Source organism: Mesocricetus auratus, unplaced genomic scaffold (genome assembly GCF_017639785.1).
Source record: "Mesocricetus auratus isolate SY011 unplaced genomic scaffold, BCM_Maur_2.0 Super-Scaffold_100008, whole genome shotgun sequence".
Taxonomy (NCBI): Eukaryota; Metazoa; Chordata; class Mammalia; order Rodentia; family Cricetidae; genus Mesocricetus; species Mesocricetus auratus.
The window spans coordinates 7,441,087-7,455,729 of record NW_024429192.1 but is presented as its reverse complement, the minus strand read 5'-3'; the positions used below and the strand labels follow the sequence as shown (position 1 = coordinate 7,455,729).

Sequence of the window (14,643 nt, the reverse complement as noted above, 5' to 3'; positions counted from 1 at the left end):
GAAGGAAAGAAAGGTAAAAGCCCTGGGGCAAAATGTAGACGAAGAGAAACAGATTAAATTAAGTTATAAAAGCTAGTGGGACAAGCAATAACATAAGGCTGAGCATTCATAATTAATAATAAGTCTCTGTGTTGTAATTTCGGAGTTGGTTGGTAGCCCCAAAGAAAGCCTACTACAAGAGACCTTGTCTGGAAAAAAGAAAAAGTATCATCTGCTAACAACAGTCGTTTTTTTTTTTTTTTTTTTTTTTGTAATTAGAAACAAGCTTCCTTCACATATCAATCCCAGCTCCCTCTCCCTCCCCTCCTCCCCGACCCCTGCCAACCCCCCCCCAACCCTCCATCCAGTCCCCACTCAACTCTCCGGGGACCAAAGTCTGTCACATCGGCCAGGGCAGGGCCTAGGCCCTCCCCCATGTGTCCAGGTTGAAAGAGCATCCCTCCATGTGGAATGGGCTCCCAAAGTCCATTCAGATGCCAGGGCTAAATACTATCTACTACCTGAGGCCCCAAAGATTGCCAAGGCCTCCTCACTGACACCCACATTCAGGAGGTCTGGATCAGTCCCATGCTGACCTCTCAGCCATCAGTCTGGGGTCCATGAGCACCCCCTTATTCAGGTCAGCTGTTCTCTGGGTTCCACCAGCCCTGTCTTGACCCCTTTGCTCATCAGTCCTCCCTCTCTGTCACTGGGTTCCAGGAGATCAGCTCAGTGTTTAGCTGTGAGTGTCTGCCTCTGCTTCCATCAGTCACTGGATGAAGGCTCTAGGATGGCATACAAGGTAGTTGACAATCTTATTATCGGGGAAGGGCATTTAAGGTAGCCTCTCCACTATTGCTTAGATTGCCGGTTGGTGTCATCCTGGTAGATGTCTGGAAATCTCATTAGTGCCAGATCTCTCCTCAAACCTATAATGACTCCCTCCTGCTCTCCTCTATTCTTCCCCTGACTCACTTTCCTGCTCCCCCATGTCCTACCCTCCCCTATGCTTCTCCCCGTCACTTTACCCCAGCTCCCTGTCCCCTCCCCCCCCATGCTCCCAGTCCACTTAGGAGATCCTGTCCCAGTCCCCTTCTCTGAGGGTCCTCCCTGTTTCCCAGACTTTCTGGTGGTGGGACTGTAGGCTGGCAGTCCCCTGAACAACAGTAATTTATAACTGATGAGATTAACATGGCTTTTATTTTCTTCTGTGCATTTTCTAAATTTGCTTCAAGGGAAAGGCATTTTACAAGTAAAGGAGCAATTCATTTTTTAAAAGGCAGGACTATCAGTCAACCATACACTTCAGGACTGTCACAGCGCCAAGTAACTTCAGGGTAATGATAACTGTGGAGCAAAGATGCAGAGACCCCCAGATGCTTGGGAGATGTGAGGGACACCCTGAGTCATCGGGGCTGTCACAGCCAGCATCAGTGATGGCCCATGTAAAAAGCCTCCTGAGAAAACCTGTTCACAGCATCCCTGCAAGGCTGCCCTGAGTGTGAAACAGTTCCAGGCATTTCCCTGCGGGCACAACCCAACCAAGACAGGAGCACCGAAAAATGGAGGTCAACCTCACCTGGCCACTGGCTCCTGTCCCAAAGGACAGGACACCCTCATCTGACCTACATAGACAAAATACCCATGCACATAAATAAATATCTTAAAAATAAATATTTTTTAATTTCTCTTGGCAGTTTTAGTAACAGAAGAGATAAAGGAATTTTTTGATCCCAAATCTAACGCGAAATTTTTTGTTTAAACGGGGAGAGGAACGGAATTCCCTAGAAATCTCGCTTTTCAAATTTTTTCCCAAGACTTTATATCTGCAGTATTTTCCAGTCTCAGCAAAGCCTACACCTACAGGGATGTCCGTTATCCGTGGGTTGTCTGTTACTCTTTGATTTGCTGAGAGATGGCCGTGGCCATGGTGGATGGGGGTGTTCTGTAACTCCACCTGGTAGGAACTGCTCAAGCAGCTACGTAGCCAGAGAGGTGGTTCTTTCGTGGTTAAGAACACTACTGCTCTTCCAGAGGATCCAAGTTCGGTTCCCACCCCCACATCAGGTGGCTCATAAATGCCTGTAACTCCAATTCAAGGGATCTGACACCTCCTATGGTTCCTTTAGACACCTGCACAAACGTGTGTGTGTGTGTGTCTGTGTGTCTGTGTGTCTGTGTGTGCACACGCACCACAGTCATACATGAACAACACACACAAAGAAAAATAAATCTTAAAAAAAATTGTAAACCTGAAAAGGTGCTCTTGCCAAGACCCATGTTCCCAACACCAAATCAGATGGCTTGAGAGCACCGGGTGCTTCAGCTCCAGGGGACCCGATGGCCTCTTCTGAACTTCAGAGGCACCTGTGCTTACAAGTGCACATACCCACAAAACAGACACACACATACACACATACACATAACTAAAAATCAATAAAATAACTGGTACGGATATCCTAAGGTTTCAGCAACCACTAAGATTAAGATATTACACCTAAGAATGGAGATTTAAAACATCCAGGTTACTACTGGTTAAGGCAAGGAATAAGATAACTATTTTTAGATCACCAGTAGGCCTAGACCTAGCCTTAAAGATAAACAACAAACACACAGACAAAACCCCAAACCTCTGGCTTCCTTTCAAAGACGCCCCGGTATCCCTCATTTGTGTGTTCTTCAAGCTCACATCTCAGGCCGCATGGGGACGGCCTAGTTGGCAGAGGGCTCGCTAAGACTTGGGTTCGATTCCCAGAACTGAAAAAAACCAAACACGGTGACACTCCTGTAGTCCCAGTATTCAAGAGCTCAAGGCGATGGGACCAAGTTCAGCTAGGCAAATTTCCTACGGCAAGAAGTGGGCTTGAAGCCAGCAAGGGATAGTGAGAGCCTGTCAGCAACAGCAACAAACCAGGCACCCCCTTCGGCAGAGGGAACTCCAAAATAAACCACCAAGACCCGATGCACTCCCCTCCCTGTGATTGGCTCCATCGTGGCCATGTGTCACAGCCAGAGCCAATAAATTAAGACAGGAAATGCGCTGAGCAGTTTACGGGAAGAATGTTGTCTTCGAAGATGAAAACGGGTAAACTGGGAGGGAACATTTGGGACAGGGGCTGGGCATCTACCGCAGTACCCCAGATACAGCTGTTGGAACTCAACAGATACACGCCCCAGGGTCATGAAATGGAAAGAGAAAGAACTTCTTTGATGCTATCACTAGGGCTTCAGTTGACCTCGGATGCGTCCTGTGCAATGCCGAATGCCCAGTGTTCCTTAGATGAGTCTTGTTTCCAGCAACCACACCTGTCCTGTCCGGTAGAAGCTTAGACTACGGGTTGCTGTATAACTCAGCTGTGCAAACAGATCTGTTGGATCCCCACCACTGTGTAAACCAGGGGTGGTGGAACATGCCTGTTGTTGCAACACTCGAGAAGCAGAGGCCGGGATCTGAAGTTCAAGGTGATCCTCAACGATCCTCAACTACAAGCAAGCTCAAGGCCAGCTCAAAAGAAAAGAACGCTAGACTAACTCTTACTCCCCGGAGTCCAGGATCTTCCGGCATCTTAAAGAAAAGCATGAAGGCAGAGGTGTCAGGCTGTCTGAGCCCAATCCCTAGCAAGCAGGGTAAGGACAGGTGACTACAGCCTTCCTGCCACCACCAACCTCCTTCTCACCTCTGCCTCCTCCGCCCAGCCTGCCTGTAACTCACCCACAGCCAGCTAAGCAACTGATCTGCCGGAAGCTTACTTACATGAGCAGCAGAAAGGAGTGGCTGCTTCATGGCCTCCAGACAGCAGGAGTGGAGAGGAAGGAGCACCTTCTTGTAGCACTTAAAGGCCACCAACTGCTAAAGGTCAGCCCCAAATTTAGACTTTAAAGTCAGTTAACGAATGGATGTTGACTTTGGATTTTTTTTTAAATCCTCTAGAATTTTTGTCCCTCTGTTGCTCTGATAAAACACCGTGACCAAAAGCAACTTGTGGGGAGGGAAGGTGTAGTCAGCCACAAGTCTCGGGTCACACTCCATCACTGAGGGAAGGCAGGGCAGAAACCTGGAGGCAGGAACTGAAGCAGAAGCCATGGAGGGCGCTGCTCACTGGCTTGCTCCTTCGTGACTTACTCAACCTGCTCTCTTACACAACTCAGGACCAACCATCTGCCAAAGATGGCACTACCCACAGTGGACGTGGCCCTCCCACACCAATTATTAGTCAAGAAATGCTCAACAAGCCCTCGGGAGGCAGAGGCAGGAGGATCTCTGTGAGTTCCAGGCCAGCCTGATCTACAGACTGAGTTCCAGGACAACCTCCAAAACAATATAGAGAAACCCTGTCTTAGAAAGAAAGGAAGGAAGGAAGAGAGAGAGAAAGAGAGAGAGAGGGAGAAAGAAAGAAAGAAAGAAAGAAAGAAAGAAAGAAAGAAAGAAAGAAAGAAAGAAAGAAAGAAAGAAAGAAAATAAATGCTCAACAGACTTGGCTGTGGGCCAATCTCATTAGGCATTTCCCCATCTGAGAGATCCTCTCCCCGAATGACTCTAGCTTGTGCCAAGTTGACATAAAGCAAACCAGCACAGTAGGGGACACAGGCAGTAGAGTAGTCAGTACATAAATCGGCAGTTAGACAGAGGAATCCGTGCGGGACCCTCCATTCACAAAAGCTGGTGTGAAGAAACACAGTAGAAAATGACTAGGCTGTGTGCACGCAAGGTCTGGGGGTTGGCTGTTTGCTTGCTGGACTGTGTCTTTGAGACCAGGCCTCTCCCCAAGGCCATCAAAAAGGAACCCTCCAGCTCCCACTTCTGAAACCCTGAAAGTACAGGTGAATGCCACCATGCCTGATTTCCAGTGTTAGCGACTGACCTGTGCACGCGAGGCAAGCATTCTCCCAGCTGAAAGCAGTCTTTACAAACTAACTTCTTAGCCAGGCATGGAGTTCACTCCTATAACCCCAACATTAGGAGGTTGAAGGAGGTGGACAGTAGATCTAAGATTGACATAATGATTAAAAATCATTAACTTTACCCAAGCATGATCCCAGCAAGACAGAGGGATCAAGGCTGGGATTCAAGGCTAGTCTGGGCTAACAGTGGGTGGCATGAGCATCCAAGGCTAGCCTAGACTAACAGTGAGTAGCATGGACTGCAGAAGGGGCATTTACGTCTGCCTTTACCCAGGGCGAAGACAAAAGGGATGCCCCTAGGCAGAGACGTAGAGATTTGCTAAAGTGAATGATACTTCTTGTGAGCAGGACTGGATCCAACTCTTTCTCATAGCTAATTTAAGCTCTGCACGCACGCACACACACAGCAGACAGTGGCATGGCTCCTCTTCCTGGCCATCCTTCTAGGAGTGGCCTGTCTAAGAAGCAGGGAGGTGAGGCACCAAAGAGCAAGACAGCCTCCCACTCTTGGTGACGAAAGTTCTGTCCTCAGAACCAACATCAGGAAAGCACGGGTGTCCAGGCTCCCCATAGGGCCAGGATTGACTTGCCAATGAGAGGCCAAGCGACGTCACCGTCTCTGCTCCAGTCAGGGGAAAGTCGTCACACAGCAGTCCCGGCGTGCACAGGGTGCACACCCACGTAAATGAGATGCAGGAAAGTGCAAGCAAACACGCTGTGACCAGAGGTGCCGAGGGGCCCTGTTCTTGGGGACAACACACGGAAGCACGTGGGCAGCCAAGGAACATGACACTCACCGCCCAAGTGCTCAGAAGCAGGTCTATGCATGTGAGTGTGCATATATATATAAATGTGTGCGAGGATTAATGTGTCAGGTGCAGGTGCCTGTGGGAATATATTTAGATGCATGGAGAGAAAATTATAAAACAAACAGGGAAAATGCAAACACCGATAGATTTAGGTGGATAGTATATGTCTTACTTAGGAAAATACCAGTCAGGCATTGGTGGCACATGCCCTAAATCCCAGGACTCGGGAGGCAGAGGCAGGAGGATTTCTGTGAATTCCAGGCCAGCCTGGTGTACAAGAGCTAGTTCCAGGACAGCCTCCAAAGCCACAGAGAAACCCTGTCCCGAAAAACCAAAAACAAGAAAAGAAAAAAGACCAAAGGCTAAGTAATTTAAAAAGAACAGAATCTATCGTCTCATAATTCAGGAGACTGTGAAGTAAACCCCAGATCAAGGCACCAGAACATCCAGTGTTCTGCATCTCCCATAGTGAAGAGCATCATGTCCCCAGCATGGCACGAGAGTTGAACACTGTGAACTTGACCCCATCCCCAAAACGGAAGCCTTCTGGAGCTAGCAGCCCCATATCCATCCCAGGGCAGTAATGGGAGGCACTCCAAAACCACAGCAAAGTAAGGGGCTCTGGTACCATCCTTGTGACTCTTGTCTAAGTTTAAAATGGTGGCAAAGAGCTGGCTCTGAGGAAGGGAGATACCCGTGCACTGGGGTGGCCGTTAAGCTGGGCTGGGAGAGTTGCAGCTGTCTGTAGGCAGCACGGCCAAGGACACAGAAACCGGTACCCTGCACTGACTCTCAGACAATGGGGCAGATGAGTGGCAGAGTAGAAGAGGGAGCTTTTCTTACATTTGAGCGCTGTGGCTATAATGCCTACTCAAAGGACAAATAAACAAAGCTACCTTGAGAAACATAGAGCAAGAAGGCATCTGGGGGTTGTTTTTCAACCAGAGAAAACACAAGAAGCAGGATAAAAGCCACCTGGCAGGGTGTGCCCACATGTGACCCTGTCACTGAGCCTGGAGATCTAGTTGTTTAGAAAAGATTCATTCCAGGCGAACAAAGCTATAGGCTTGGAAAGGCATGTTCCATCAAGTTTCTGCATAATTGGACTGAATTCACTCATAAAATACACTATGTAATTTCCTTACAACAGACAATTCCCATAGCCTTGGTCCCCAAGAGGAATCTCAGCTTCTAAGACTTAATTGGGTGACACCTGGCTCATCTGCCCTCCATCTGACATCCACACCTGTTGCTGGGAGAGCCTGAAGGTTATCAGAAGCCCTCCTCCGGGACAGGCTGACTCTCAACAGCACTAGGTTCCCACAGTGGCAGCCAGCCAGCCACCTTGAAGAGTCTGCCCCCACCCCCAGTCGTCACTCCATGGAGAGCCTGGGCTAAGTCTAAGCAGTATTCCAAAGAGCCTTCAAGGGAGATCAAGGCAATCCCAACGACCACCCCAGAAGCGAATTTTGCTGCCCACCACGAAGCTCCTTGCTGAGTTTCATGGGCACGGCTCCTGACCTTGGATGACAACAGAAAGGCAAGAAGAGTGGGCAGAGATTGTAACTCAGAGGCTTGTCTAACATGTGGGAGGTGCTGAGTTCGATCCCCTGCACCAGACAGACAGACAGACAGACAGACAGACAGACAGACACACAAGAAGACGCTGCTGCCTCGAGAAGCCAGACGGGGGGGGGGATTGTCCCACTGGCTTTCCCGTAGTCAAAGTGCAGGCGGGGCACCCCAACCACCTCTCTCCACCCCATGTGTCTCTGTCTCTCCTCATCTCTCTGTGCACCTGACACCCTCCGTCGCCCTCTTCCTCCTTCCTTCCCCCCCTCTGTCCCCCACTCTCTCTCCCTCTGAAACCTACGCTACCCTACGATCTTGGCCACCCCGTGGCTCCACCCACAGCCCCCCGTGTTTTCTGCAGCGTTGTCCTGGGCACACAGTTGGATGTTGTGCTTGAGAGCTGACACAAGCACAGGTATCAGACAAAAAAAAGGGGAGGAGGGCAGACAGATAATGAATGGGCAAGCCACTGACTGACAAGAGGGTCTGTCACCACTGGGACGTCAAAATAATCCATGTAGCAAAACACACCGAGCCCTGAATGTCAGGAAACGATGTGTGTCAAGGTCCGGCATTGAGCTTGTGGCCCTTGGAGGGAGAAAATCACCCGGAACAGGGAACCTCAGTGGGGCTCGTCAGCCCCACCCGCTATCTCGGCGGCCGGCGCACACTCGAGGGAGGCGGCGGGTGGGAGACCCGCTTCAACAAGGACGGACTGCAGCCAGGAAGAAAAGGAAAACATGCGTGACCACAGGAAGCCTGGACGTCAGGGCAGCTCTCCACAGAACTGGGCCTATCACTCAACTTCTGAGGCCCAATTCCTTACCTACGAAATGGAAATAATGAAACCTACCTGAGGGCGTCAAAGCGGAAAGCGCCTAACGCAGCAGCTGGCACAGCAGACCCTCAGCCAGAAGCCGGGCTCCTGCACGGATTTGCATCATACTGCTTTAGGGGAGCTGAAGAGGTGTGTGTCTCGGTGGGCTAAAGAGCTTGACAGTCTTGGAGGAGCTGGGTTCCCAGCACCATATGCTGGCTCTCAACCATCCGTAACCTCAGCTCTGCAGGCCATGAATAGACATACATGCAGGCAAAACACTCATCCAGATAAAATAAAATTTTAGAAACCTTAGGGGGAAAAACAAAAAAGTAAAAAAAAAAAAAAAAAAAAAAAAAAAAACACTGGATTCACTTTTTAAAAATCTGTTAGCTGAACCATGTCCCAAAAATTAGTATGCTGAAGCATTTTTTCCTTGCATAGGTATGTATGTGATGTGTGTGTGTATGCATGCACCCATGTGGATTAGTGTTCGTACCTGTGTGTGGAAGATTAATGTCAGGAACGGTCCATGACCATCACTCTCCACCGGCCAGCAAATCTGCCCAGGACCACCTGTGTGCCGGAGATCCAAACTTCAGTACTTAACACTCAAGAGCTCCACCTGGTCAACTGTACCCCAGCCGTGTGTGTCTACAAACAGCCAACATGGAGAATCTGATCGTATCTGGAGAGTCTTTGCTGAGAAGGGTTCATACAGGAGGAGGCTGGGCCTTCAGGTCCAATGGGACTGGTGTCCTTAAAGCACAGAGGAGAGACAGGCACGAGGGGACACGGCAGCTCCGTGAGGAAGGACAATACATGGGAATGAAGCAGCTACCAGCCAAGGGTTGCAGGGAACATAAAAGGAGCGCTGCAGAGCCCAAGAGAGAAGCAGCCCGGCTGGCACTGGATGTGGGCCACCTGCCTCTGCCACTGCATTAACAAACATCTGGCCCAAGCCTGCCAGTCCGCGGCACGTGCTCACAGCTGCCCAGGAAACAGCTGCCTCTTCCTTCCCACCCAACCTCTTTGGGAAGTTTCCTGACTGGCTCTGGGAAATGGGACTTTTACAAAGACAGCTGACAAGAACCATCCCAGCAAAGTCTATCTTCAGCAACACGCAGAAGAAAGAGAAACGTTGACTGCTGGGGGACAGCTAGCAATCTGAATTAGACATGAATAAAGACACAGCTAAATGATGTCTGGAATACAAATGCAAGTCAGAATCACCCCCTTACACATGCGTGTGTGCAGACGCGCGTGCGCGCACACACACACACACACACACACACACACACACTGAAGAGGATGGTTTGCACCCACACAGTCGCCTCAAACACTAGTGGCAGTATCTTGTTGGAAGAGCGCTGGGATAAAGGGAGGCCTGGGTTTTGATGTATCTGCTCTCAGCACACCACAGATCAATCAGGACGGAAGGAAAGGGGGAGAAGCTTGCTTTGCTCTCGCTTTTCTCTACACAGACAGAAGGAGGGGAGAAAGGATTCTTGGTTCTAAACTGTTCTACCAAAGCCCTGTAGTCTTCCATCTCTACCTTGTATCTCCCATCAAAACAGAGATGACTAACCTCTGCTGGGGGGGAGGGTTGGGTTACTTGGCTACATGGGTCCAACAGGTTGAACAGCACCCAGTCACCGGGCAACTGGAGTAAGACCGAAGGCATGGCCGCCATCTTGTTTATTCTCCTCTGGCCGTCCCCTCCCGTCTCCCATCTGCTCCATCTCCACCTAGCAGATCTGGGAGCTCACAGGAAAGTTCCAGTGTCAAGGAATTCAACTGTGGGATCCACAGCCCCAGTTCTAACAAGGCTACCAAACCAGTCTGCCCGGTGACATACCTCAGACAACAGCAACGGGGAAATACCAGCCAGAACAGTCTCCCCAGGAAAGGGCAGACTGCTGCCACCACACACCCCTACCACCCCCAAATCCAGGGCATTCGTGAGGAAACCAGGCCTGGGGTAGGATTTTGGCTAGAGAGGAGACTGTGGTGTGAGATCATGGGTCAGGTGGCCTGCCGCCTTGTTCACAAAGCTGTCCTAAGACGCCTGGTCCAAGATGACCCGGCTGAAGTTTCCTGGTTCACCCTGCAGTCTCAACTGCTCTTCGCTGAACAGTCAGTCGCCTTGTCTACTTGGATCCCAATTATTAGGGGACTGCTAACCCAGGTGTCCCAGCTGCGTTCCTGGCTGCTGCCATTCCTCTGCCTATGAGAGCTGTAATCTCAGACAGACAACAAAGGAGATTCAATAGCAGGCAGTGGAGCCCCGGGGCCTTTGCATCCAAGCCTCTTGTTAGAGTTAGGACCATGAACTTGCCTTGAGTTGGAACCAAATCAAAACTGACGGAGGAGGGAAAGAAAAACATGGACTGAGCACATGGATCAGTGGGTAAAGTGTTTGTTCTACAACCACGGGGTCTCGGTCCGAATCCCGCCCACCTAAAGGCTGGGCATAGCCGCACACATCTGTGATGCACCTCGGGTTCAGCAACAAACCCTGTCTCCACAGAAAGGGGTCAGGGTGTGACAGGGGAAGACACCCAGCGCCCACCTCTAACCTCCACGTGTGCACGCCAAGGGAGAGACACATGTGCACACGGCACACACAGACACATTGTTGAGCGGAGCTCAGGACTCTTCTCAGGCTGTGCTTGTTTTATGGACAAGAATGCTGAGCTCTGAAAATGACCGCAAATCACAAAACCAGCTCCCACCTGGCTTTCTGTGCCCCGAGCAGGCACTCCGTGGGCCACCCGGCACGTCTGTGGAGAACACAGAGGCAGAGCGTGGAGATGCCTTGTCAGAGCTCCTGTCCAGGCAACTCCATTGACAAAACGAAGAGTGGAAAGGGCCTTGCCATCTGTGGCCCGCACGGAGCGCAGCGCAATGAGGTCTGGACACGAGCATTCTGGGAGGAGGACAACCAAAGGAACCGCGATGAAAGTCTAACCGCTTAGCTTTGAAAGCCAGGGCATGCCCGATGCCTACTTTTGTCCACAGATGAACCCTGCTCCCCAGAGCTCATCCCAGGAGGGCAGGTCCACATCCAGGCTGGCTGCGTGTGTGTCTTCTGGTGAGTCTGGTTAGTGAGGACACACCTTCTGAAGGCTCAACTCCAGGAGTCACAGTAAAGGGATCTGTCCCAGGCCCCAAACCTGAGAAAGAGGGATCTTGTGAGCCAGAAGGATAGCCCTTCACAAATGTCATGTGTGTGGAGACTTTGTCCTGAGCACTTTCCGTGTTATCTGAATGTTAGGGACAAGCAAGCCTCTTTGCTGCCTGTTTCTTAAGGCTCCATCAAGAGACATCAGTACAGGACGCTCAGAACCCAAAACACACAGCTTTCAGAATGCAGAGGCAGGGCTTGGCAACAGACCCCTCCACGGAAGAACTTACTTGGCCGGGCATATCAGTGGTATTTTTCTTCTCAACTTTCAAATATGAGAGATGAACTAAGGCCCCTTCCAATTCCAAACTCTCAGGACTGGTTCACTAGGTTGAACATTCCAGATCGCACAATGGAAGGCTTGGACTGAGCTCTGCCCTTCTCACAGATATCTGACACTCTAACAACTATCCGTTTCAGAAAATAAAAGATAGCTCTCTCCTCTCGGTTCCTCCACAATCTACTGTGGGCAGAAACACGAATCTTCCCAGGGAAGCATGGCACCTCTCCAGGACTTGACTTGACGATTAGTGTGTCAGCTGTCCTGACTTGCTAAGTGAGTCACAGGTTCCTGCTTGCCTACAAAGGCACGGTGGAGTACCAGCACTGTGGTGAACCAAGCCCACCACCGGCTCATCTGTAGGCAAACGAGGTCTGATTCAGTGTCACAGAGCCAGAAGGGTGAGTCCACTCACTGAGAAGCAAGGAGCCCAACCTGTGGGGTGGCCCATCCAGCAATGCCATCTAAGCAGGAGGCTCGGACCGGCTCTGTTCTCCACCTGACCATTTCAAAGGCTGCCCTGAGAGCAATGCCCATTCCTCTCAGCTCCCAAGGGCCAGCTTAAAAACAAAAGGTAGGAGCTAGAAGATGGCTCGGTGAATAATAGTGTTTGCTGGGCAAGCGTGAAGACCTGAGTTCAGAGCCCAAGCACCCAAGGAAAAACTGGCCATGGAAACACCGGCCAAAGGACACTCAGTATCTTCCTGTAGCCTGCAGATATACGAAAGTGTACATGCATGTGCACATGCATAAACAGACATGCACACAGGTCCACATACATACATACACACTGGTGCACACACATACGCCCACAGGTACACACACACACTGGTGCCCACACAGACACACACACAGGTGTGTACATACACACAGGTGCACATACATACATACACACATACATGCACAGGTGCACACATACACAGGTGCACATACATACACACAAACACACAGCTACGCATGCACCCACACACACACACACACACACACACACAAACACACACACACACACACAACTCTATTCCCACTATGTAGCATAAGCTGTCCTCTAACTCATCACGCTACTGCCTTACTCTACAATGTACCAGTATCTATCAGTTTGGTTTATTTTTTTATTTTTTATTTTTCGAGACAGGATTTCTCTGTGTAGCTTTGGAGACTGTCCTGGAACTTGCTCTGTAGACCAGGGTGGCCTTGAACTCACAGAGATCCACCTGCCTCTGCCTCCCGAGTGCTGGGATTAAAGACGTGTGCCACCAACGCCCGGCAGTTTGGTTTATTTTTAAGACTTATTATTTTTATGCCTATGGCATTTTGCATGCATGTGGTGCCCGGAAAAGGCTTCGGGTCTCCTGAAACTGGAGTTTCAGGCAGCTGTGAGCCACCACGTGGGTGCTGGGACTCAAACCCCAGTCCTCTGGAAGAGTAGACAGTGCTCTTAGCCACTAAGCTACTCACTCCTCTCTAGCCCTGGGGTCTACCAGCTTTGAGAAGAAACCCAACATGAAGACTTCCATGGCCCACTGGCAGCTGCCTCAAGGAGAACTAAGGCAAGTTCCCCCTGGGCATGTCCCAAGGGCACAGCAGCTGATGACTTCCGCCGGGAAGGAACAAATCGAAACTCCAACTTGCTTTTCCTAGGTTCAGATCCTGTGCCGTCCTTTCTTCTTTGGGTGTTAAAGGAGTCCCAGTTAGCCCTCACTGTGCTGCTCCCATACTTGCTAACAACTCTTCAGATCAGAATTAAAGGAAAATGCACAGAAGAGCCTGACCCGGCTCCCCAGCAGCTAATGCCCTGACTGCTGTTGTAGTCTTTCTGGAACAGTAGATACTCCTCCCCTGACACAGCAAGACGGGAAGGAGCCCTTTTAAAGAAACCAACATCAGCCTCCCACAGCCCTGCACTGGACCCCAGAGCACTAACAATAACGATGGGGCCTCATCATGAGGGGAGTTGGGAAGCAGGCAGCCGGGGGAACACACTAGCTGAGAACTGCAAGGGTGAGAGTAAACCAAGTTAAATCCCCACCGCTGGACCGCTGAACCGCTGGACCACTGAACCACTGGGCCGCTGGACCACTGGGCCGCTTGAACCACTGAACCACTGGACCACTGAACCGCTGAACCACTGAACCACTGAACTGGACCACTGAACCACTGAACCACTGAACCACTGAACCGCTGGACCACTGAACCACTGAACCGCTGGACCACTGAACCACTGTACCACTGGACCACTGAACCACTGGACCACTGAACCACTGAACCGCTGGACCACTGAACCACTGGACCACTGAACCACTGAACCACTGGACCACTGAACCACTGAACTGGACCACTGAACCACTGAACCGCTGGACCACTGAACCACTGAACCGCTGGACCACTGAACCACTGAACCACTGAACCACTGAACCGCTGGACCACTGAACCACTGAACCGCTGGACCACTGAACCACTGGACCACTGGACCACTGAACCACTGGACCACTGAACCACTGAACTGGACCACTGAACCACTGAACCGCTGGACCACTGAACCACTGTACCACTGGACCACTGGACCACTGAACCACTGAACCACTGAACCGCTGGACCACTGAACCACTGTACCACTGGACCACTGGACCACTGGACCACTGAACCACTGGACCACTGAACCACTGAACCGCTGGACCACTGAACCACTGTACCACTGGACCACTGGACCACTGAACCACTGGACCACTGAACCACTGAACTGGACCACTGAACCACTGTACCACTGGACCACTGAACCACTGAACCACTAGACCACTGGACCACTGGACCACTGGACCACTGAACCACTGGACCACTGGACCTCTGGACCACTGGACCACTGAACCACTGTACCACTGGACCACTGAACCACTGGACCACTGAACCACTGGGCCGCTGGACCACTGAACCACTGAACCACTGGACCACTGGACCTCTGGACCACTGGACCACTGAACCACTGAACCGCTGGACCACTGGACCGCTGGACCACTCTCCTTCTTGTCTGTGGCTGGAAAATGGCTCAGAAATAAAGCATAAGACCCCCGGGGTCCATCTCCAGTGTTTTTAAAAAAAACAA

General features: G+C 50.8%; 1 protein-coding gene across 4 annotated transcripts in view; it reads right to left on the bottom strand.

Annotated features, from left to right (window-relative positions):
* Positions 1-14,643, bottom strand: part of Tiam1 (TIAM Rac1 associated GEF 1) — a 340,091-nt gene that overhangs the window by 283,104 nt on the left and 42,344 nt on the right. The window contains exon 1 of one of the 4 annotated variants that reach the window (XM_040750526.1): positions 8,579-8,627. The exons of the other annotated variants lie outside the window; for them this stretch is intronic. The gene's annotated coding sequence lies outside the window, so the exon portion shown is untranslated. Of the gene's footprint in view, positions 1-8,578; positions 8,628-14,643 lie in introns of those variants that run through there. 4 annotated transcript variants of the gene reach the window in all.